At 43.2% G+C, this 22,564-nt stretch overlaps 1 protein-coding gene across 2 annotated transcripts in view; it reads right to left on the bottom strand.

Annotated features, from left to right (window-relative positions):
• The window catches only part of ADCK1 (aarF domain containing kinase 1), a 137,445-nt gene extending 115,184 nt beyond the window's left edge, over positions 1-22,261 (bottom strand). For both annotated transcript variants that reach the window (XM_004010823.5, XM_027972086.2), the window contains exon 1: positions 22,186-22,261. The gene's annotated coding sequence lies outside the window, so the exon portion shown is untranslated. The remainder of the gene's footprint in view (positions 1-22,185) is intronic.
• Between the last annotated feature and the right edge of the window lie 303 nt (positions 22,262-22,564).

The following is a 22,564-nucleotide window of genomic DNA, read 5'->3' as shown; positions in this document are numbered from 1 at the left end:
CATCTGATCGAATTTCAAACTATTTCTTTTGGATGGAATATAGACGGCCCCTTTTCTAGACTGTAAGCTCCTTGAAAGCCAACACCATGGCTGTTATCGCTTCGTCCACTCCCAGTCCCATAGGCTGCTTTACGGCTCAAGGTCCCCCTGCAGATATGCTCTGATTAACCAAACTCACAGTTCCGCTCAGCTGAACCAAGTGGGCTCCCAGCTCTCTGCTACTTTCCCCACCCTACTTGGACCGCTCAGTCCACCAAGTGGCTGCACAGTCTTTGAGGCCACTGTACCCAACAGGCACCTTCCCCTTCAATTCTGAGGAACATTCCATCTAACATCCTTGACCACAGCTGCAGCTACCAGTGAAGAAGACCCACCCAGGAGAAGCGCCACCACCAAGCCACCCGCAAGTACAAATCCGCCACAGACTCAGAGGGGGAAATTTCCCTGCAGCAGGAAAATTTAGGTCATCACCCCGTTTGTTTCTGCTCTGGACTCAGTCTATGACCATCCCCTCCCTGATCTGTGCCTCTGATTCCCCTCCATATGGAGACAATTGCTGCAAATAGCCTTGTCTCCACTTTCTTTAAAGTCAGTTTTGACTCATGCCTCATAATATAGTCACAGATTTTTTTTAAAGTATCCACAGGGACAGCTTTTTCCATTCTTTTACTTTCAACTTACACTTTATACTGTCTCTCTAAATAGTATATAGTGGGTTTTGTCTGTTTGCATTTAATATAGTCACTTATGTATTCCGACTTAATTTTATCATCTTCTGTGCTTTCTATTTTCCTACCTGTTCTGTGTCTTTTTCTCTCCTTTCTTGACTTTTTGGGACCCAGTTCTTTTTATAATCCCATTGTTTTTCCTTCTGCAGTCTTCTTTTCCTAGCCAACATTTCTAAAGTGTGGTTAGAAGAACACTTGCAAAAAATATCAATCTGGGTGCCATTTCAAAAATGCAGATTTCTGCTAGACTCACAGACCCAAAAAACAAACTTATGATTACCAAAAGGGGAAAGGGTTGGGAAGAGCTAAATTGGGAATTTGAGATTAACAGAGACACCCTACTATGTATAAAATAAACAACATGACCTACTGCAGAGCACAGGGGACTATACTCAGTATCTTATAATAACGTATAATGGAAAAAGAATCTGAAAAACAAAAATATGCTTAAATAAATCACTTAGCTATACACCTGAAACATCGTAAATCAACTATATTTCATTAAAAATTAATAATGATAATGATGTATCAGTAAAAAAAAAAATGAAGATTTCTGAAGCCCACCCTTTGGCCCGCTGAATCAACACTGGGGGTAGGACTTGGGAATCTTCATTTTAATAGGAAACATAATGGGTTATTTTTATGCAAAGTTTGAGAACCATTCTTGTTAATATTTCATCTTTAATAGAGGCTTCATGTGTTCAAATTCCTCAGTGAAACCATGCCCCCAAACAAGCCTTCCAAGTTTATCCTACCCATTCACACCCCAGATGACTGCATTCACCCCAGGAGGATGACTGCAAGCAATTATTTTTAAAGGGATAATTTAAGAAACTCATTTCTTTCACTAAACACAAATGTTCTGGCCCAACTCCTGGGATCAGTTCCTAACTCTGCAAGTAAAGGGTTTGTAGATAAAAAGAATAAATTAAACCATGCTTGCAGTGTCCCCTTTACCCCCTCCCTGTTGTTGTTCAGTCCTGTCTGACTCTTTGTGACCCCATGGACTGCAGCAAGCCAGAACTCCCTGTACATCACCATCTCCTGCAGCTTGCTCACACTCATGTCCATTGAGTCAGTGATGCCATCCAGCCATCTCATTCTCTGTCATCCCCTTTTCCTCCTTCAATCTTTCCCAACATCAGGGTCTTTTCTAATGAGTCAGCTCTTTGAATCAGGTGGCCGAACTACTGGAGTTTCAGCTTCAGCATCAGTCGTTGTAATAAATATTCAGGGTTGACTTAGTTCAGGATTCACTGGTTTGATCTCTTGCAGTCCAAGGGACTCCCAAGAGTTTTCTCCAACACCAGAGTTCAAAAGTATCAGTTCTTCTTTATGGTCCAACTATCACATCTATACATGATTACGAAGCTAGTGGAGGTGATGGAATTCCAGCTGAGCTACTTCAGCTGGAAATAGCTTTGACTACACAGACCTTTGTGGGCAAAGTAATATCTCTGCTTTTTAATATGCTGTCTAGGTTTGTCACAGCTTTTCTTCCAAGGAGCAAACGTCTTTTAATTTCATGGCTGCAGTCATCATCCACAGTGATTTTGGAGCCCAAGAAAATAATCTCTCACTGTTTCCATTGTTTTCCCATCTATCTGCCATGAAGTGATGAGACCGGATGCCATGATTTCATTTTCTGAATGTTGAGTTTTAAGCCATATTTTTCACTCTCCTCTTTCACTTTCATCAAGAGGCTCTTTAGTTCGTCTTCACTTTCTGCCATACGGTGGTGTCATCTGCATATGAGGTTATTGATATTTCTCCCAGCAATCTTGACTCCAGCTTGTGCTTCATTTAGCCTGGCATTTTACATGATGTACTCTGTATATAAGTTAAATAACCAGGGTGACAATATACAGCCTTGACGTACTCCTTTCTCAGTTTGGAACTTGTCTGCTGTTGAATGTTTGGTTCTAACTGTTGCTTCTTGACCTGCATACAGATTTCTCAGGAGGCAGTTAAGGTGGTCTGGTGTTCCCATCTCTTGAAGAATTTTCCACAGTTGTTGTGATCCACATAGTCAAAGGCTTTAGCATAGTCAATGCAACCAAAGTAGATATTTTTCTTGAATTCTCTTGTTTTTGCTATGATCCAACGGATGTTGGCAATTTGATCTCTGGTTCTTCTGCCTTTTCTAAAACCAGCTTGAACATCTGGAAGCTCTTGGTTCACATACTGTTGAAGCCTGGCTTGGAGAATTTTGAGCATTACTTTGCTAGCATGTGAAATGAGTGCAATTGTGCAGCAGCTTGAACACTCTTTGGCATTGCCTTTCTTTGGGATTGGAATGAAAACTGACCTTTTCCAGTCTTGTAGCCATTGCTGAGCTTTCCAAATTTGCTGGCATATTGAGTGCAGCACTTTCACAGCATCATCTTTTAGGATTTGAAACAGTTCAACTGGAATTCCATCACCTCCACTAGCTTTGCTCATAATGATGCTTCCTAAGGCCCACATGACTTCACATTCCAGGATGTCTGGCTCTAGGTGAGTGATCACTCCATCATGGTTATTTGTGTCATTAAGATCTTTTTTGTATAGTTCTTCTGTGTATTCTTGCCACCTCTTCTTAATATCTTCTGCTTCTGTTAGGTCCATACCATTTTTGTCCTTTTATGTGCCCATCTTTGCATGAAATGTTCCTTTGGTATCCCTCAGTTCAGTTCAGTTCAGTTGCTCAGTCGTGTCCGACTCTTTGTGATCCCATGAATCGCAGCATGCCAGGCCTCCCTGTTCATAACCATCTCCCGGAGTTCACTCAGACTCATGGCCATCGAGTCCGTGATGCCATCCAGCCATCTCATCCTCAGTCGTCCCCTTCTCCTCCTGCCCCCAATCCCTCCCAGCATCAGAGTCTTTTCCAATGAGTCAACTCTTCTCATGAGGTGGCCAAAGTACTGGTATCTCTAGTTTTCTTGAGATCTTCAGTCTTTCCCATTCTATTGTTTTCCTCTATTTCTATGCATTGTTCACTTAGGAAGGCTTTTTTATCTCTCCTTGCTATTCTTTGGAACTCCGCATTCAGATGGGTATACCTTTCCTTTTCTCCTTTGCCTTTCACTTCTCTTCTTTTCTCAGCTATTCGTAAGGCCTCCTCAGACAGCCATTCTGCCTTTTTGCACTTCTTTTTCTTGGGGATGGTTTTGATCACCACCTCCTATACAATGTCACTAACCTCTGTCCATAGTTTTTCAGGCACTCAGTCTATCAGATCTAATCCCTTGAATCTATTTGTCACTTCTACTGTATAATTGTAAGAGATTTGACTTAGGTCATACCTAAATGGCCTAGTGGCTTTCCCTACTTTCTTCAATTTAAGTCTGAATTTGGAAATAAGGAGTTCATGATCTGAGCCAAAGTCAGCTCCTGGTCCTGTTTCTGCTGACTGTATAGAGCTTCTCCATCTTCAGCTGCAAAGAATATAATCAATCTGATTTCAGTATTAATCATCTGGTGATGTCCATGTGTAGGGTAGTCTCATGTTGCTGGAAGTGGTTGTTTACTATGACCAGGGCTTCCTCTTAGCAAAACTCATTTAGCTTTTGCCCTGCTTCATTTTGTACTACAAGTCCAAACTTGCCTATTACTCTGGGTATCTTCCTACTTTTGCATTCTAGTCCCTTATGAAGAAAAGGACATCTTTGGGGGGGAGTTAGTTCTAGAAGGTCTTGTAGGTCTTCATAGAACCGTTCAACTTCTGCTTCTTTGGCATTAGTGGTTGGCTATCCCTGGTTCCTTTCAGATAAGAGAGAGCACCATGGTTGAGAATAAGCATACCAGAATCCAGTGGCCTGAGTCTGAGCCCCAACACGCTCTCTTACACTGAGTCCTGTGACCTTGTCTATGCCATGGGGGTGATCAAAGCCATGCCCACCTGATGAGGTGATGAGGAATGAGGAAATCATGCAAATATTTAGCAAGGTGCCACCTACACAGCAAGAACACAGTAGAAGCCACTATTGTTAGGGAATCTTGGACCAAGAAGAATTTGGGAGGGGTCAAGAGGAAAGAGGAGAGCCCAGCCCATATGTCCTGCCAATCTCCCAGAAATCCTCACAATGGAATCCATCTTGGCTGAGAGATGCACACCCAACTAGGAAGGACCCTGAGTCAGACCAGATTTAGGCACAAACAAGATGATTGGCCAGAGACAACCCAGAAAGGTAACCCAACCTCCATAGAACCTGAGACTGAAAGCCACCTGGCAGCATAGGTCTCCTGGGTTCCCTTACCTTGCTGCCCTCTGCTCAAACACCACTTTTCAATACAGCCCTTTGGTTTGTCAGTACGTGCATCTCTTCAGACAATTCACTTCCAAATTAGACAAGAGCCCACTCCCAGGCCCTGGAAGGGGTCCCTTCCAGTAACACTATGACCACCACTACCACCACCACTGTGGGCTATTTCCTTGCCCAATGGCAGGCTTAGTAAAGCGTCTTACTACTCCCCAGTCCATCAACTTCTGCATGCCCCACTTCTAACATTTTGGCAGTCCCCCACCTAACCCCACCTTTCCGCCTTGCTCTCTACAGCCTCAGCCTGCAGTATCTTCTATCAAAAGGGACAGTACACTTGATGTCCCTCCACCTTGTTTCTGCCAAGACGCAGGTTCCCAGCTGAACCCGGAAGCAGGCCTGAAATTAGGCTGAGTGCCCTCAGGTCCTCACACACCTTTCTCCTTTGAGATCATCAGTTCAAGGAGGCCCATGAGGACCGTCCTTGTGGGGCCTGATGAAACGCTGACACTGAGAAGGTGGTATAGAGCAACCAGGGGTCAGGAACTCAGCCTCTGGAGCCGGGAAGAATCCTGGCTCTGCTGCCTACCAGTTCTGCGACCTTCACAGCCTCTTAGACTCTGATTTACAAAAAATGCTCTCGGAACTCCTCTGAACTCCTGAGGGCCACTCAACTTCCCTGGCGGGTTAACTGCCTGCTTCACTCACACATCTCCCCGTTGTGACCTTTCACTTCTGAAGGTGGGAAAAATTAAGAATTTTTGAAAACAGTTTTTAGAAGACCCCGTAATGGAGGGTTTTTGAGGACACAATTTCTCAAGGAATGGAAGAAGCAGATGGAGATCGATTATGTATTCGGTGCAGGACTCAGGGTGCCTTCATCAACCTTACTGACTACAGGCACAGAGAGACTTGGTACCTGGATCTTAAGGATCTTATAATGACTGAATCCTGGCAAAAAAAAAAAAAAACCCAGAGATCAAGCCCTGAGCTTTTGGAATGGGAGCACTGACTCCAAGACCCTAGACTATCAGAGAACTAACCCTCAGTTCAGTTCAGTTCAGTTCAGTCGCTCAGTTGTGTCCGACTCTTTGCGACCCCATGAATCACAGCACGCCAGGCCTCCCTGTCCATCACCAACTCCCGGAGTTCACTCAGACTCATGTCCATCGAGTCAGTGATGCCATCCAGCCATCTCATCCTCTTTCGTCCCCTTCTCCTCCTGCCCCCAATCCCTCCCAGCATCAGGGTCTTTTCCAATGAGTCAACTCTTCACATGAGGTGGCCAAAGTACTGGTATTTCAGCTTTAGCATCATTCCTTCCAAAGAACACCCAGGACTGATCTCCTTTAGAATGATTTGGTTGGATCTCCTTGCAGTCCAAGGGAGACTCTCAAGAGTCTTCTCCAACACTACAGTTCAAAAGCATCAATTCTTTGGCGCTCAGCTTTCTTCACAGTCCAACTCGCACATCCATACATGACTACTGGAAAAACCGTAGCCTTGACTAGACTAGACTTGTTGCCAAAGTAACATCTCTGCTTTTTAATATGCTATCTAGGTTAGTCATAACTTTTCTTCCAAGGAGTAAGCGTCTTAATTTCATGGCTGCAATCACCATCTGCAGTGATTCTGGAGCCCCCAAAAATAAAGTCTGACACTGTTTCCACTGTTTCTTCATCTATTTGCCATGAAGTGATGGGACCAGATGCCATGATCTTCGTTTTCTGAATGTTGAGCTTTAAGCCAACTTTTTCACTCTCCTCTTTTGCTTTCATCAAGAGGCTTTTTAGTTCCTCTTCACTTTCTGCCCAACCCTAGGGAGTATCAAATAGTGAGAACTCACACAAAGGAAACCACTTGAATACAAGACCCAGCATGAACCAACCATCAGTAGCACCCTGTGTGGGATGCCTCATCTAAACAACAAACAAAACAAAAATACAAATCCAATCATCAGACAGGATTATCACCTCACTCTCCTTGCCCATCAGAGGAAAAACAAACAAAAATACTCAGCACAAATCTCACCCTATACAAAGCTTACATAAACCACTGGACCAACCTTAGGAGGGCAGAAACCAAAAGGAAAAAAGAATTCAACCTTGAAGCCTAGGAAAAGGAGACCTCAAACACAGTAAGTTTTAAAATAATAATAATAATGAAAAGGCTAGGAAATACTATACAAATGAAGGAACAAACTAGAAACACAGAAGTCCAAATAAATGAAAAGGTAATAGGCAAACTGTCTGAAAAAGAATTCAGAATAATGATAGCGAAGATGATCAAAAACCTTGAAAATAAAATGGAGAAAATACAAGAATCAATTTAACAAAGACCTAGAGGAATTAAAGAATAAACATACAGAGACAAACAACACAATTACTAAAATTAAAAATACTCTAGAAGGAATCAATAGAAGAATATCTGAAGCAGAAGAACAAATCAGTGAACTGGAAGATAAAAGGGTAGAAATAACTTCTGAAGAGCAGAATAAAGTAAAAAGAATGAAAAGAACTGAGGACAGTCTCAGAGATCTCTGGGACAATATCAAATGTACCAACATTCGAATTATAGGGGTCCCAGAAGAAGAGAAAAAGAAAGGGTATGAGAAAATTTTTAAAGAGATTATAGTTGAAAATTTCCCCAACACGGAAAAGGAAATAGTCAATTAAGTCCAAGAGGAACAAAGAGTCCCATACAGGATAAACCTGAGGAGAAACACACCAAGACATATACTAATCAAACTAACAAAGACTAAACACAAAGAAAGAATATTAAAAGCAGGAAGAGAAAAGCAACAAGTAACATACAAGGGAAACCCCATATGCTTAACAGCTGATCTTTCAGCAGAAACTCTGCAGGCCAGAAAGGAAAGTGCTGAAAGGGAAAAATCTACAACCAAGATTACTGTATCCAGCAAGGATCTCATTCAAAATTGATGGAGAGCTAAAAAGCTTTTCAGACAAGCAAAAGTTAAGAGAATTCAGTACCACCAAATCAGCTTTACAATAAATGTTAAAGGGATTTATATAGTCAAGAAATACAAAGCAAAAGAAAAAAGATTTACAAAATCAACCCCAAACAATTAAGAAAATGGCAATAGGAACATACATATCAATAATTACTTTAACTGTAAATGTATTAACTGCTCCAACCAAAAGACACAGACTGGCTGAATGGATACAAAAACAAGACCTATATATATATGCTATCTACAAGAAACCCACTTCAGACCTATAGACACATATAGACTGAAAGTGAGAGGATGGAAAAATACATTCCATGCAAATGCGAAGCAGAAGACAGCTGGAGTAGCAATCCTCATATCAGACAAAATAGATCTTAAAATAAAGGTTATAAGAGATAAAGAAAGACACTACATAATGATCAAGAGATCAATCCAAGAGGAAGACATAACAATTGTAAATATCTATGCACCCAAGATAGGAGCATGTCAATATATAAGACAAACATTAACAGATATAAAAGGAGAAATTGACAGTAATACAATAATAGTAGGAGACTTTAACACCCCATTCACACCAATGGACAGATTATCAAAACAGAAAATTAATAAGGAAACACAAGTCTTAAATGATACAGTAGATGAGATGGATCTCATTGATATCTTCAGGATATTCGATCAAAATGCAGAAGAATACACCTTCTTCTCAAGTGCACATGGAACATTCTCCAGGATAAACCACATCTTGGGTCACAAATCAAACCTCAGTAAATTTAAGAAAATTGAAATCATATCAAGCATCTTCCCCAACCACAATGCTGAGACTAGATATCAATTACAAGAAAAAAATTGTAAGAAACACAAACATGGAAAGTAAACAACACATCTCTAAATAACCAACAGGTTACTGAAGAAATCAAAAGGGAGTCAAAAAATTTCTAGAAACAAATGACAATGAAAACACGACAACTCAAAACCTATGGGATGCAGCAAAAGCAGTTCAAAGAGGGAAGTTTATAGAAGTACAACCCTACCTCAAGAAACAAGAAAAACATCGAATAGACAACCTAACTTTACACCCAAAACAACTAGAAAAAGAACCAAAAAAAAAAAAAAATTAGTAGAAGAAATCACAAAGATCCGTGCAGGAATAAGTGAAAAAGAAATGAAAGAAACAATAATAAAGATTAATAAAACTAAAGCTGGTTCTTTGAGAAGATAAACACAATTTACAAACCTTTAGCCAGATGCATCAAGGAAAAAAGAGAGAAGAATCAAATCAACAAAATTAGAAATGAAAAAGGAGAGGTTACTACAGACAATGCAGAAATACAAAGGATTATAAGAGACTATTATGAACAACTACACGGCAATAAAATGGATAACCTGGAAAAAATGAACAGATGCTTAGAAAAGTTCAGCCTTCCAAGACTGAACCAGGAAGAAACAGAAACTATGAACAACCCAATTACAAGCACTGAAATTGAAGCTGTGATCAAAAATATCCCCCAAAAAACAAAAGCACAGGACCAGAATGGCTTCACAGGAGAATTCTATCAAACATTTAGAGAAAAGCTAATGCCTATCCTTCTAACACTCTTACAAAAAATTGCAGAGGAAGGAACACTTCCAAACTCATTCTATGAGGCCACCATCACCCTGATACCAAAACCAGACAAAGACAACACAAAAAAAGAAAACTACAGGTCAATATCACTGATGAATATTGATGTGAAAATCCTCAACAAAATTTTGGCAAACAGAATTCAGCAACACATCAAAAAACTCATACACCATGACCAAGTTGGGTTTATTCCAGGGATGCAAGGATTCTTCAATACACACAAATCAATGTGATACACCATATTAACATATTGAAGATAAAACCATATGATAATCTCAATAGATGCAGAAAAAGCCTTTGACAAAATTCAGCACCCATTTATGATTAAAACTCTTTAAAATATGGGCATAGAAGGAAATTACCTCAACATAGTAAAGGCCACATATGATAAGCCTACAGCAAATATTATTCTCAATGGTGAAAAACTGAAAGCATTCCCCCTAAGATCAGGAATAAGACAAGGGTGTCCACTTTCACCAGTATTATTCAACATAGTCTGGAAGTCCTAGCTACAGCAATCAGAGAAGAAAAAGAAATAAAAGGAATCCAGATTAGAAAAGAATAAATAAAGCTCTTATTGTTTGCAGATGACATGATACTATACATAGAAAACCCTAAAGATAGTATCAGAAAATTACTAGAGCTAATTAGTGAACTTAGGAAAGTTTCAGGATATAAAATCAATACAGAAATCACTTGCATTTCTATATATTAACAATGAAAAGTCAGAAAGCGAAATTAACGAATCAATCCCATTCACCATTGCAACAAAAAGAATTAAATAACTAGAAATAAAATTACCTAAGGAGACAAAAGAACTGTACACAGAAAATCATAAGACTCTAATGAAAGAAATCAAAGATGACAAACAGATGGAGAGATATTCCATGTTCCTGGATAGGAAGAATCAATATTGTGAAAATGACTATATTACCAAACACAATCTACAGATTCAGTGTGATCCCTATCAAATTACCAATGACATTTTTCACAGAACTAGAACCAAAAATTTCACAATTCATATGGAAACACAAAAGACCCCAAATAGCCAAAGTAGTCTTGAGAAAGAAGAATAGAGCTGGAGGAATCAATCTTCCTGACTTCAGATTACACTACAAAGCTACCGTCATCAAGACAGTATAGTACTGGCACGAAAACAGAAACATAGACCAATGGAACAAGATAGAAAGCCTCGAAATAAACCCATGCAGCTAGAAGTACCTTTATTTTTGACAAAGGAGGCAAGAATATACAAACGGGCAAAGACAGCCTCTTCAATAAATGGTGTTGGGAAAACTGGACAGCTACATGTAAAAGAATGAAATTAGAATATTTCCTAACACCATACTATATAACAGCAAATCTGGAAAACTCAGCAGTGGCCACAGGACTGGAAATGGTCAGTTTTCATTCCAATCCCAAAGAAAGGCAATGCAAAAGAATGCTCAAGCTACCGCACAACTGCACTCATCTCACACGCTAGTAAAGTCATGCTCAAAATTCTCCAAGCCAGGCTTCAGCAATACGTGAACCATGAACTTCCAGATGTTCAAGCTGGGTTTAGAAAAGGCAGAGGAACCAGAGATCAAATTGCCAACATCCACTGGATCATCGAAAAAGCAAGAGAGTTCCAGAAAAACATCTATTTCTGCTTGATTGACTATGCCAAAGCCTTTGACTGTGTGGATCACAAGAAACTGCGGAAAATTCTGAAAGAGATGGGAATACCAGACCACCTGACCTGCCTCTTGAGAAATCTGTATGCAGGTCAGGAAGCAACAGTTAGAACTGGACATGGAACAACAGACTGGTTCCAAATAGGAAAAGGAGTACATCAAGGCTGTATATTGTCACCCTGCTTATTTAACTTATATGCAGAGTACATCATGAGAAACGCTGGGCTGGAAGAAGCACAAGCTGGAATCAAGATTGCCAGGAGAAATATCAATAACCTCAGATATGCAGATGATACCACCCTCATGGCAGAAAGTGAAGAGGAACTAAACAGCCTCTTGATGAAGGTGAAAGTGGAGAGTGAAAAAGTTGGCTTAAAGCTCAACATTCAGAAAACGAAGATCATGGCATCTGGTCCCATCACTCCATGGGAAATAGATGGGGAAACAGTGGAAACAGTGTCAGACTTTATTTTTGGGGGCTCCAAAATCACTGCAGTTGGTGACTGCAGCCATGAAATTAAAAGACAATTACTCCTTGGAAGAAAAGTTATGACCAACCTAGATAGCATATTCAAAAGCAGAGACATTACTTTGCCGACTAAGGTCCATCTAGTCAAGGCTATAGTTTTTCCTGTGGTTATGTATGGATGTGAGAGTTGGACTGTGAAGAAGGCTGAGTGCCGAAGAATTGATGCTTTTGAACTGTGGTGTTGGAGAAGACTCTTGAGAGTCCCTTGGACGGCAAGAAGATCCAACCAGTCCATTCTGAAGGAGATCAACCCTGGGATTTCTTTGGAAGGAATAATGCTAAAGCTGAAACTCCAGTACTTTGGCCACCTCATGCGAAGAGTTGACTCACTGGAGAAGACTTTGATGCTGGGAGGGATTGGGGGCAGGAGGAGAAGGGGATGACCGAGGATGAGATGGCTGGATGGCATCACTGACTCAATGGACGCAACTCTGAGTGAACTCCAGGAGTTAGTGATGGACAGGGAGGCCTGACGTGCTGCAATTCATGGGGCTGCAAAGAGTCGGACAGGACTGAGCAACTGAACTGAACTGAACTAACACCATACACAAAGAGAAACTCAAAATGGATTAAAGACCTAAATGTAAGACCAGAAACTATAAAACTCTCAGTGGAAAACATAGGCAGAACACTTGAAGACATAAATCAAAGCAAGATCCTCTATGACCCACCTCCTAGAGTAACAGAAATAAAAACAAAAGTAAACAAGCGGCACCTGATTAAACTTAAAATCTTTTGCACAGCAAAGGAAACTATTAGCAAGGTAAAAAGCCAACCCTCAGAATGGGAGAAAATAACAGCAAATGAAACAACTGACAAAGGATTAATTTCCAAAATATGCAAGCAGTTCATAAATTCAATAGCAGAAAAACAAACAACCCAATCAAAAAGTGGGGAAAAGACCTAAACAGACATTTCTCCAAAGACGACATACAGATGGCTAACAAACACATGAAGATGTTTAACATCACTCATTACTAGAGAAATGCAAATCAAAACTACAATGCGATATCTCCTCACACCAGTCAGAGTGGCCCTCATCAAAAAGTCTACAAACAATAAATGCTGGAGAGGGTGTGGAGAAAAGGGAATGCTTTTGCACTATTGGTGGGAATGTAAACTGATAATGCCACTATGGAAGACAGCAAGGAGATTCCTTAAAAAACTAAGAATAAAACCACCATATGAAATCCACTTCTAGGCATATACCCTGAGGAAACCAAAATTGAAAAAGACACACGTATTCCATTGTTCACCACAGCACTATTTACAACAACTAGAGTACGGAAGCATCCTAGATGTCCACAGACAGTTGAATAGATAAATAAGTGGTATATATACACAATGGAATATTACTCGGCCAAGAAAAGGAACACATTTGAGCCAGTTCTAATGAGGTAGATGAACCCAGAGTGAAGTAAGTCAGAAAGAGAAATATAAATATCATATTCTAATGCATATATGTGGAATCAAGAAAAATGGTACTGAAGAATTTATTTACAGGGCAGCAGTGGAGAAACAGGCATAGAGAATAGACTTATGGACCTGGGGAGAGGGGAGGAGAGGGTGAGATGTATGGAAAGAGTAACATGGACACTTACATTACCATATGTAAAATAGATAGCCAACAGGAACTTGCTGTATGTCTCAGGGAACTCAGAGTCTCTGTATCAACCTAGAGGGGTGGGATGGGGGAGGAGATGGGAGGGAGATTCAGGAGGGAGGGGACATATGTATACCTATGGCTGATTCATATTGAGGTTTGATGGAAAACACCTAAATTCTGTAAAGCAATTATCCTTTAATAAAAAATTTTTTTAATGTTCTTGATAGTACCTACCTCACAGGGCCACTGCAAGAATGAAATGAGATGCTGCTTTAACAAAGGCTCAGTAAATGAGACTTCCTCTCCTTATTGGTACTTTAAGTTTCATTTCTCCTTTTCTGCAAAGCTGAAGAGCTTATGCAGAAGAACTCCTAAATCTCAGGGGCAAGAATCCAGCATGACCTTGTACAATTAATAAAGGCGAGTGAGGGAAGCACATCACATCTTGCCTGAGCCATTCGACCACTCCCTGTTCCAAACACTTTCCCACATCCCAGGCAACCTTCATTCTGCCACTCAAGTCACCATCATCCCAGTGCAAGTACATTCTTATCATTCTTGTGTGTGTGTTCAGTCCCCTCAGTCATGACTGACTCTTTGCAGCCCTTGGGCTGTAGCCCGCCAGGCTCCTCTGTCCATGGGATTCTCCAGGCAAGAATACTGGAGTGTGTTGCCATGCCCTCCTCCAAGGGATCTTCCCCACCCAGGCATTGAACCCACATCTACAGCTCCGGCACTGCAGGCAGATTCTTTACTACTGCACCACCAGGGAAGCCCTCTTATCACTCTTACCTCCCTCAGTTCAGTTCAGTCGCTCAGTCGTGTCCGATTCCTTGCAGCCCTATGAATCACAGGATGCCAGGCTACCCTGTCCATCACAAACTCCTGGAGTTCACTCAGACTCACATCCATCGAGTCAGTGATGCCATCCAGCCATCTCACCATCTGTCGTCCCCTTCTCCTCCTGCCCCCAATCCCTCACAGCATCAGGGTCTTTTCCAATGAGTCAACTCTTCGCATGAGGTGGCCAAAATATTGGAGTTTCAGCTTCAGCATCAGTCCTTCCAATGAACACCCAGGACTGATCTCCTTCAGAATGGACTGGTTGGATCTCCTTGCAGTCCAAGGGACTCTCAAGAGTCTTCTCCAACACTACAGTTCAAAAGCATCAATTCTTCAGTGCTCAGCTTTCTTCACAGTCCAACTCTCACATCCATACATGACCACTGGGAAAACCATAGCCTTGACTAGACGGACCTTTGTTGGCAAAGTAATGTCTCTGCTTTTCAATATGCTATCTAGGTTTCTCATAACTTTCCTTCCAAGGAGTAAGTGTCTTTTAATTTCATGGCTGCAATCACCATCTGCAGTGATTTTGGAGCCCAAAAAATAAAGTCTGACACTGTTTACACTGTATCCTCACCTATTTCCCATGAAGTGATGGGACAAGATGCCATGATCTTTGTTTTCTGAATGTTGAGCTTCAAGCCAATGTTTTCACTCTCCACTTTCACTTTCATCAAGAGGCTGTTTAGTTCCTCTCCACTTTCTGCCATAAGAGTGGTGTCATCTGCATATCTGAGGTTATTGATATTTCTCCTGGCAATCTTGATTCCAGGATTCCAATCTTGATTCCAATTTTGTGCTTCATCCAGTCCAACATTTCTCATGATGTACTCTGCATATAAATGAAATAAGCAGGGTGACAATATACAGCCTTGACGTACTCTTCCTATTTGGAACCAGTCTGTTGTTCCATGTCCAGTTCTAACTGTTGCTTCCTGACCTCCATACAGATTTCTCAAGAGACAGGTCAGGTGGTCTGGTATGCCCATCTCTTTCAGAATTTTCCACAGTTTATTGTGATCCACACAGTCAAAGGCTTTGGCATAGTCAATAAAGCAGAAATAGATGTTTTTCTGGAACTCTCTTGCTTTTTTTGATGATCCAGTGATGTTGGCAATTTGATCTCTGGTTCCTCTGCCTTTTCTAAAACCAGCTTGAACATCTGGAAGTTCATAGTTCATGTACTGCTGAAGCCTGGCTTGGAGAATTTTGAGCATTACTTTACTAGCATGTGAGATGAGTACAATTGTGCAGTAGTTTGAGCATTCTTTGGCATTGCCTTTTTTGGGGATTGGAATGAAAACTGACCATTTCCAGTCCTGTGGCCACTGCTGAGTTTTCCAAATTTGCTGGCATATTGAGTGCAGCACTTTCACAGCATCACCTTTCAGGATTTGAAAGAGCTCACCTGGAATGCCATCACCTCCACTAGCTTTGTTCGTAGTGATGCTTTCTAAGGCCCACTTGACTTCGCATTCCAGGATGTCTGGCTCTAGATTAGTGATCACACCATCGTGATCATCTGGGTCATGAAGATCTTTTTTGTACAGTTCTTCTGTGTATTCTTGCCACCTCTTGTTAATATCTTCTGCCCCTGTTAGGTCCAGACCATTTCTGTCCTTTATTGAGCCCATCTTTGCATGAAATGTTCCCTTGATATCTCTAATTTTCTTGAAGAGATCTCTAGTCTTTCCCATTCTGTTGTTTTCCTCTATTTCTTTGCATTGATCGCTGAAGAAGGCTTTCTTATCTCTCCTTGCTATTCTTTGGAACTCTGCATTGAGATGCTTCTGTCTTTCCTTTTCTCCTTTGCTTTTCACTTCTCTTCTTTTCACAGCTATTTGTAAGGCCTCCCCAGACAGCCATTTTGCTTTTATGCATTTCTTTTCCATGGGGATGGTCTTGATCCCTGTCTCCTGTACAATGTCACGAACCTCATTCCATAGTTCATCAGGCACTCTATCATATCTAGGCCCTTAAATCTATTTCTCACTTCCACTGTATAATCAGAAGGGATTTTATTTAGGTCATACCTGAATGGTCTAGCAGTTTTCCCTACTTTCTTCAATTTAAGTCTGAATTTGGCAATAAGGAGTTCATGATCAGAGCCACAGTCAGCTCCTGGTCTTGTTTTTGTTGACTGTATAGAGCTTCTCCATCTTTGGCTGCAAAGAATATAATCAGTCTGATTTCGGTGTTGACCATCTGGTGATGTCCATGAGTAGAGTCCTCTCTTGTGTTGTTGGAAGAGGGTGTTTGCTATGACGAGTGTGTTCTCTTGGCAAAACTCTATTAGTCTTTGCCCTGCTTCTTTCCGCATTCCAAGGCCAAATTTGCCTGGTGTTTCTTGACTTCCTACTTTTGCATTCCAATCCCCTATAATGAAAAGGACATCTCTTTTGGGTGTTAGTTCTAAAAGGTCTATAGGTCTTCATAGAACCATTCAACTTCAGCTTTTCAGCGTTACTGGTTGGGGCATAGGCTTGGATTACTGTGATTCTGAATGGTTTGCCTTGGAAACGAACAGAGATCATTCAGTCATTTTTGAGATTGCATCCAAGTACTGCATTTCAGACTCTTTTGTTGACCATGATGGCTACTCCATTTCTTCTAAGAGATTCCTGCCCACAGTAGTAGATATAATGGTCATCTGAGTTAAATTCACCCATTCCAGTCCATTTTAGTTCGCTGATTCCTAGAATGTTGACATTCACTCTTGCTATCTCCTGTTTGACCACTTTCAATTTGCCTTGATTCATGGACCTGACATTCCAGGTTCCTATGCAATATTGCTCTTTACAGCATCAGACCTTGCTTCTATCACCAGTCACATCCACAACTGGGTATTGTTTTTGCTTTGGCTCCATGCCTTCACTCTTTCTGGAGTTATTTCTCCACTGATCTTCAGTAGCATATTGGGCACTTACCGACCTGGGGAGTTCCTCTTTCGCTATCCTATCATTTTGCCTTTTCATACTGTTCATGGGATTCTCAAGGCAAGAATACTGAAGTGGTTTGCCATTCCCTTCTCCAGTGGACCACATTCTGTCAGACTTCCCTACTATCTACCAAAAAGTCCAAATTCTCTAGTAAGGCATTCAAGACCCCCCCCATTCTCACCCCAATCCACCCTTCCAGCCTCATCTCCCGCAGGCAATCCTCTATTCACCTTCTATGAAGCCTTCTGTCCGTCAGCCTCCTGCCTTCCTTGCTCCTTCCTCTCTGGTCTTATTGTGCACTGCTTTCACATCTAATAATCTGGTCCAGTGTCTGCCTTTTCCACTGGATGTGAAGGGCAGAATTCACTAACAAATAAATAAATGAAAAAGTAACCCTGCTAATAAAAAAAAAAAAAAGCCACTGAATGAATGAAAGAGTGAAATATTCCAGTCTATCCTCAACATGGAAACGTTAAGTCCAACCATGCATTCCTCTGCTCTAACTCTCCAATGTCGCCCACCTCACTGAAAGTGAAGCAGGAGGGAAGGGGGCAGGGCACAACCTTTAAAAGAATGGCATAGCCGTTAAAGAAACGACGTAAACTAGTTAGAACCAATTAGGCCCAAGATGGCAGAAGATTTGCCTTCCAGCAGGACTTGAGCCTCTCCTCATTGTGGTATATTAGCACGTGCTAAATGACACACCCACAGGTGCCATGACAATTCTGAGGCTGACTGTTGGGAGTGGGAATTTCCAATTTCTGGAGGTCCCCACCCCTTTCCCCAAATAGGATAAATCCTCCCACTTATTAGCCTATGAAATGACCTAGCTCATAAAAACTAACTACCTCATATTTGGAGGCCTTCTGAGATGGATAAACTACACCCTGTGAGACCTGTACTGAGTCAGTAACATCACAGGTCCCCAGGTAAGAATCACAACCCCAAGGCTGCCATCCTCCCCCAGTTATCCCTGGCCCCAGCTCCCAGCCCACCCTCCCCAACCCCATCCCCCTGAGGTTGCACCACCCTCCAGGCCTGGCCCTCAAGGCGACAGGCCTCCCCGGCCTTGAGCCCGCCTCTGAATGGGGAAGCAGCTCTGAAGGAGACACAACTCCCAAGTCCCAGCTTTCATGCGAATGTCCTCAGTAATAAAAGAGGTGGAAACTGAAAAACAGAAATAGATGACATAGGAGCCCAACTGTGTCTAAATAGACTGGAGCTGGAGTTTTCCAAAACCTGCCAGTGAGTCTTTAACATGTAAATGAGTTGCTTCCCTCGGGGTATTTTAAAAGACTCTGTCAGCCGTGAAATATGTCTGTCGATGAGAAACACCTTTCATTATTAAACCTTTTGCTAATGAATCACCTGCCCTGTTCTATTTACTTGCCTTTTTGACTTTCACCTGAGTTGTCTCTCATACCATCGCATCCTGCTTTTTTTTCAGTTGAGGGTGGGAGGGGGAGTGCCTGAGGACACTGGACCCCAAAACCTAACCAACAGATAATAATACTGGCAATAACTGACCTTCACACAGCTCTCTGCACTCATTATCTTATTAGTTATTCCACACCAGCAGTCCCCAACCTTTTGGGGACCAGGGATCGGTTTCATGGAAGACAATTTTTCCATGGACTAGGGTGAGGGGTGGGGACGGTTTTGGGATGATTCTAATGCATTGCATTTATTATGCACTTTATTTCTAATATTATCACAGCAGCTCCACCTCAGATTATCAGGCATTAGATCTCAGAGGCTGAGGACACCTGTTCCACACATCCCCCTCACCACACAGTGACGTGAGACAAATACCACCGCCACCCCCAGGGATAAATGAGGACACCAAGGGGCAGAAAGGGTGAGGGATTTACCCACAGGTGGCTCAGCTAGTAAACGGCAGAGTAGACAGAGGACAGAGGAGCCTGGCGGGCTACAGTCCATGGAATCACCAACAGTCCAACACCCCTGAGCAACTAATACACATAGACACACAAGGGAAATCCCTTCAGCGCTATCTCTTTATGGTACGTGACCTCAGACCTTCCTGATTGAGGACTCCAATCACCAGATGCAGACCTCCAATCATCATCATTCTCACTTCCATTCTCAAGTAACTGCATCAGTCACTATGACTTCTGACCCTCTACGAACCCCAAACAGAGCCAGGCACAGGGACGTCACTGCTTGGCACCCCAGAAATCAACAGCATGTCCCAAGATCAATCAAAGCACCTCACTAGAAGCCACCACTCCAGGCTATGAAACGTTTAGGAGAGCTACATTATTGTCAAGTCAAGGATGAGAATGGTATCCATCTTGCTGGACCACAGGAAACATACCAGCAAGTCATGAGACAAGGCAAGAGCAGAGTCTGATAAAATGGTCAAATCCAATTCCATCCCCTGTACAGAAATAGGGAACCAAGCACTTACTGTTCACTGGGCTGGGTCTTTTCAACTACCATCCATCTGCTGCTTGTTTCCCAAGCCATTTTCCAGGACAATAAGCCTAGAATCACTGCATCCTATTTGGTTGCACAGGTGAGAATGACCACAGAGGAAAGAATTTAAGGCTCTAATCCCATTAATCCCATAAAGTGACCACAGCACCCCTCCCATTTCCTAGAAAGACTGTTAGACAGATGAACAGTATTTCTTTTGGTCTGCTCCCAAGACTGGAAAAGACCCAATAATACCTTTGGAAAGTGATCAGGTTTTCAGGGAGGTCTAGCTACTGATGTAGACAAAAAGCAACCAAGGGGATGATGCCATCCATTGACTTGATGTCTCAAATCAATGCTGAGGAATCCCCAGCTGATGCCAAAGTCCTGGAGTAGACAGGAAAAATAAATCTCACCCAGGCAAGGAGTAGAATTTACCACTCATTTCATCCAGAGAGAGGGGGACTCAGGAAGAACAGGGTGCTTAAACATCTCATGAAACTCACCCAAGTGCATTCTGGGGTGCATCCTATTATACCCTCATTCTACAGAGGAAGATGAGTTTTAGAAAAGGTAAGAAACCTGGCTGGAAAGCTACTAAGTGATGAGGCCAGAACTTGAATACAAGTGTATCTGATCCAAACAAGAGCACACAAGGTGGATGAGAACAGGGCTTGCTGGGCACCTCTGATGCATATAGCTAACTGGAAATAATTTATTCAGTGAGTCGTGGTGGGGAGGGGTGGATGCCTGAACCAAGCACTATTCTTATCTTACAGGTCCCTTGTGTGAGAAGAAAATGTGTATATCAGAAAGGAAAAAAAAAAAGTAAACTCTACCAGCAGAGGTCAAATTTTACATCCTGAGGGCTGCTGAGAAATGGCCAAGCAAAGACACAGTATGATAAAATACGGTGTAACTCAGGAAAACTGACACATGTAGACCTATACATGAAAATCTGTATAAAACGTGGGGGAAGTTACCACGAACAAAGTAATACGTACATGCTTACTATCACTACCAAAGTTAAACGGGCACCAGCATAGAAAAGCCCAGGTCCAGGAGTGAAGAGTTGGTGCTTTAAGTTCACAGGATTTTTTTTTCCTACAAAACAGTGATACTCAAAAGTGTATCCCCAAACCAGCATGTTAGAAATGCAAATACTTGCTCCCCACCCTAGAACTGTGCGTGTGTGACTGCTTAGGCGTGTCGGACTCTTTATGACCCCTATGGACGGTAGCTCTCCAGGCTCCGTCCATGGGATTTCCCAGGCAAGAATACTGGAGTGGGTTGCCACTGCCCACTCCAGGGAATCTTCCCGTCTCAGGGATTGAACCTGCATCTCCTGCATTGGCAGGAGGATTTTTTTTTTTACCACTGAGCTTTCATCTGGGAACCCCAGACCTACTGAATCAAAACCTCTGGGGATGTGGTCCAGGTTTCTGTGTTGTACCAAGCCCTTCAGGTGATTCTGATACATGCTGAAGTTTGAGAACTACTGCTTTAAAACAACGTGTGAAGGCACAAAGTCACTTTCAACTCTGCAAACATTTCCTGAGCACCAAGTGCCAAGAATCACGCAGGTGATCAATAAGTATTTGTTGAATCGAATGACTTCCTAGTCAGTACAAAGTAAATGTCACTTAACCTGGGGAGAGGGCTGTACTTGGTAGATGTCTTCTAGAGGCAGCTCTCCAACCGGCTGTCATCAACACAAGTCTACCCTGCAATCCAGAAACTCAGAGCCCAGCAAAGTGAAAAAGTGGCACAGTCCTGTGCGACTATTTGTGACCCCATGGACCGTAGCCCACCAGGCTCCTCTGTCCGTGGGAACTCTCCAGGCAAGATTACTGGAGTGGGTTGCCATGCTCCCTTCTCCAGGGCATCTTACCCACCCAGGGATCGAACCTGGCACTCCTGCATTTCAGACAGATATGATTCTTAAGGGGACGACAGAGAATGAGATGCTTGGATGGCATCACCGACTCGGTGGACATGAGTTTGAGTAAACTCCGTGAGTTGCCGATGGACAGGGAGCCTGGCGGTGCTGCAGCCCGTGCGGTCGCAAGGAGTCAGACACAACTGAGCGACTGAACTGAACAAGATTCTTTACCATCTGAGCCACCAGGGAAGCCCCAGCCAGTGCTACAGATAAGGCGAGTTGCTGGGCGCCGCGGGCCCAAGCGGAGGGCAGAGATAACCGCGCGCCCTTGCTTCTGATCCAGACCGCGCTCAGGCCCCGGAACGCCTGCGCCCCGGAGGCCACAGGGCCACAGGGCCTGAGGAGGTCTGGGTGAGCCACCGGCTGCCTTCCTCCAGCCGGCTCCACCGGACACGCGGGGCCGCGCCCCGCATCCGCCCACGGGAGAGCCGGCAGGAGTGGCCGCGGAGGAGGCGGGGCCCTGCCAGTCGCCCGAATCACGTGGCCGCGCGCCGGGCCCGCGGGTGCCAAGGGCACTCGCGCAGGGTCCCCTCCCGACCGGCGGCCCCGGCGGAGGCGCGTCCACTTCGACTTCCCCGCGCTCCCGCGGCCCCAGGCGGCCGGGGTCCGGCTCCGGCCTCCGAAGGAGGGCTGCTCCTACTCACCAGGGTGGGGAAGCAAGAAGACGCGGCGCTAGGCTTCCAGCCGCAGCCTAGGCGGCGGGGATTCGCGGGCAACTTTGCCGCCACCCCCCAGATTGCGCTTGGTTAAGCCGGGGCGCTGCGCGGCCTGCCGGGAGTTGTAGTTTTTTGGTGCTCTCAGCCGCGGGGACGGGTCCGGAGAAACACCGCGCTCCCTCTGGAACGCTCCACCTCCGGAGGCCGAGGAGTCGCAGACACTTGACCTGCGGGTAGCAGGTAGCCTGTTTCTTTGCCTGCGCTGAAAAGAATTATCTCCAAGAGGCTTTCCAAACTGGTCATAGATTTATGTTCAGTAAGAGGATGGAGTTGTGGCTTTGTGTATTTAAAATAAGGTATTCGAACA

Source organism: Ovis aries, chromosome 7 (genome assembly GCF_016772045.2).
Source record: "Ovis aries strain OAR_USU_Benz2616 breed Rambouillet chromosome 7, ARS-UI_Ramb_v3.0, whole genome shotgun sequence".
In the NCBI taxonomy this organism is placed as follows: Eukaryota; Metazoa; Chordata; class Mammalia; order Artiodactyla; family Bovidae; genus Ovis; species Ovis aries.
This window is presented reverse-complemented; position numbering and strand designations above follow the sequence as displayed.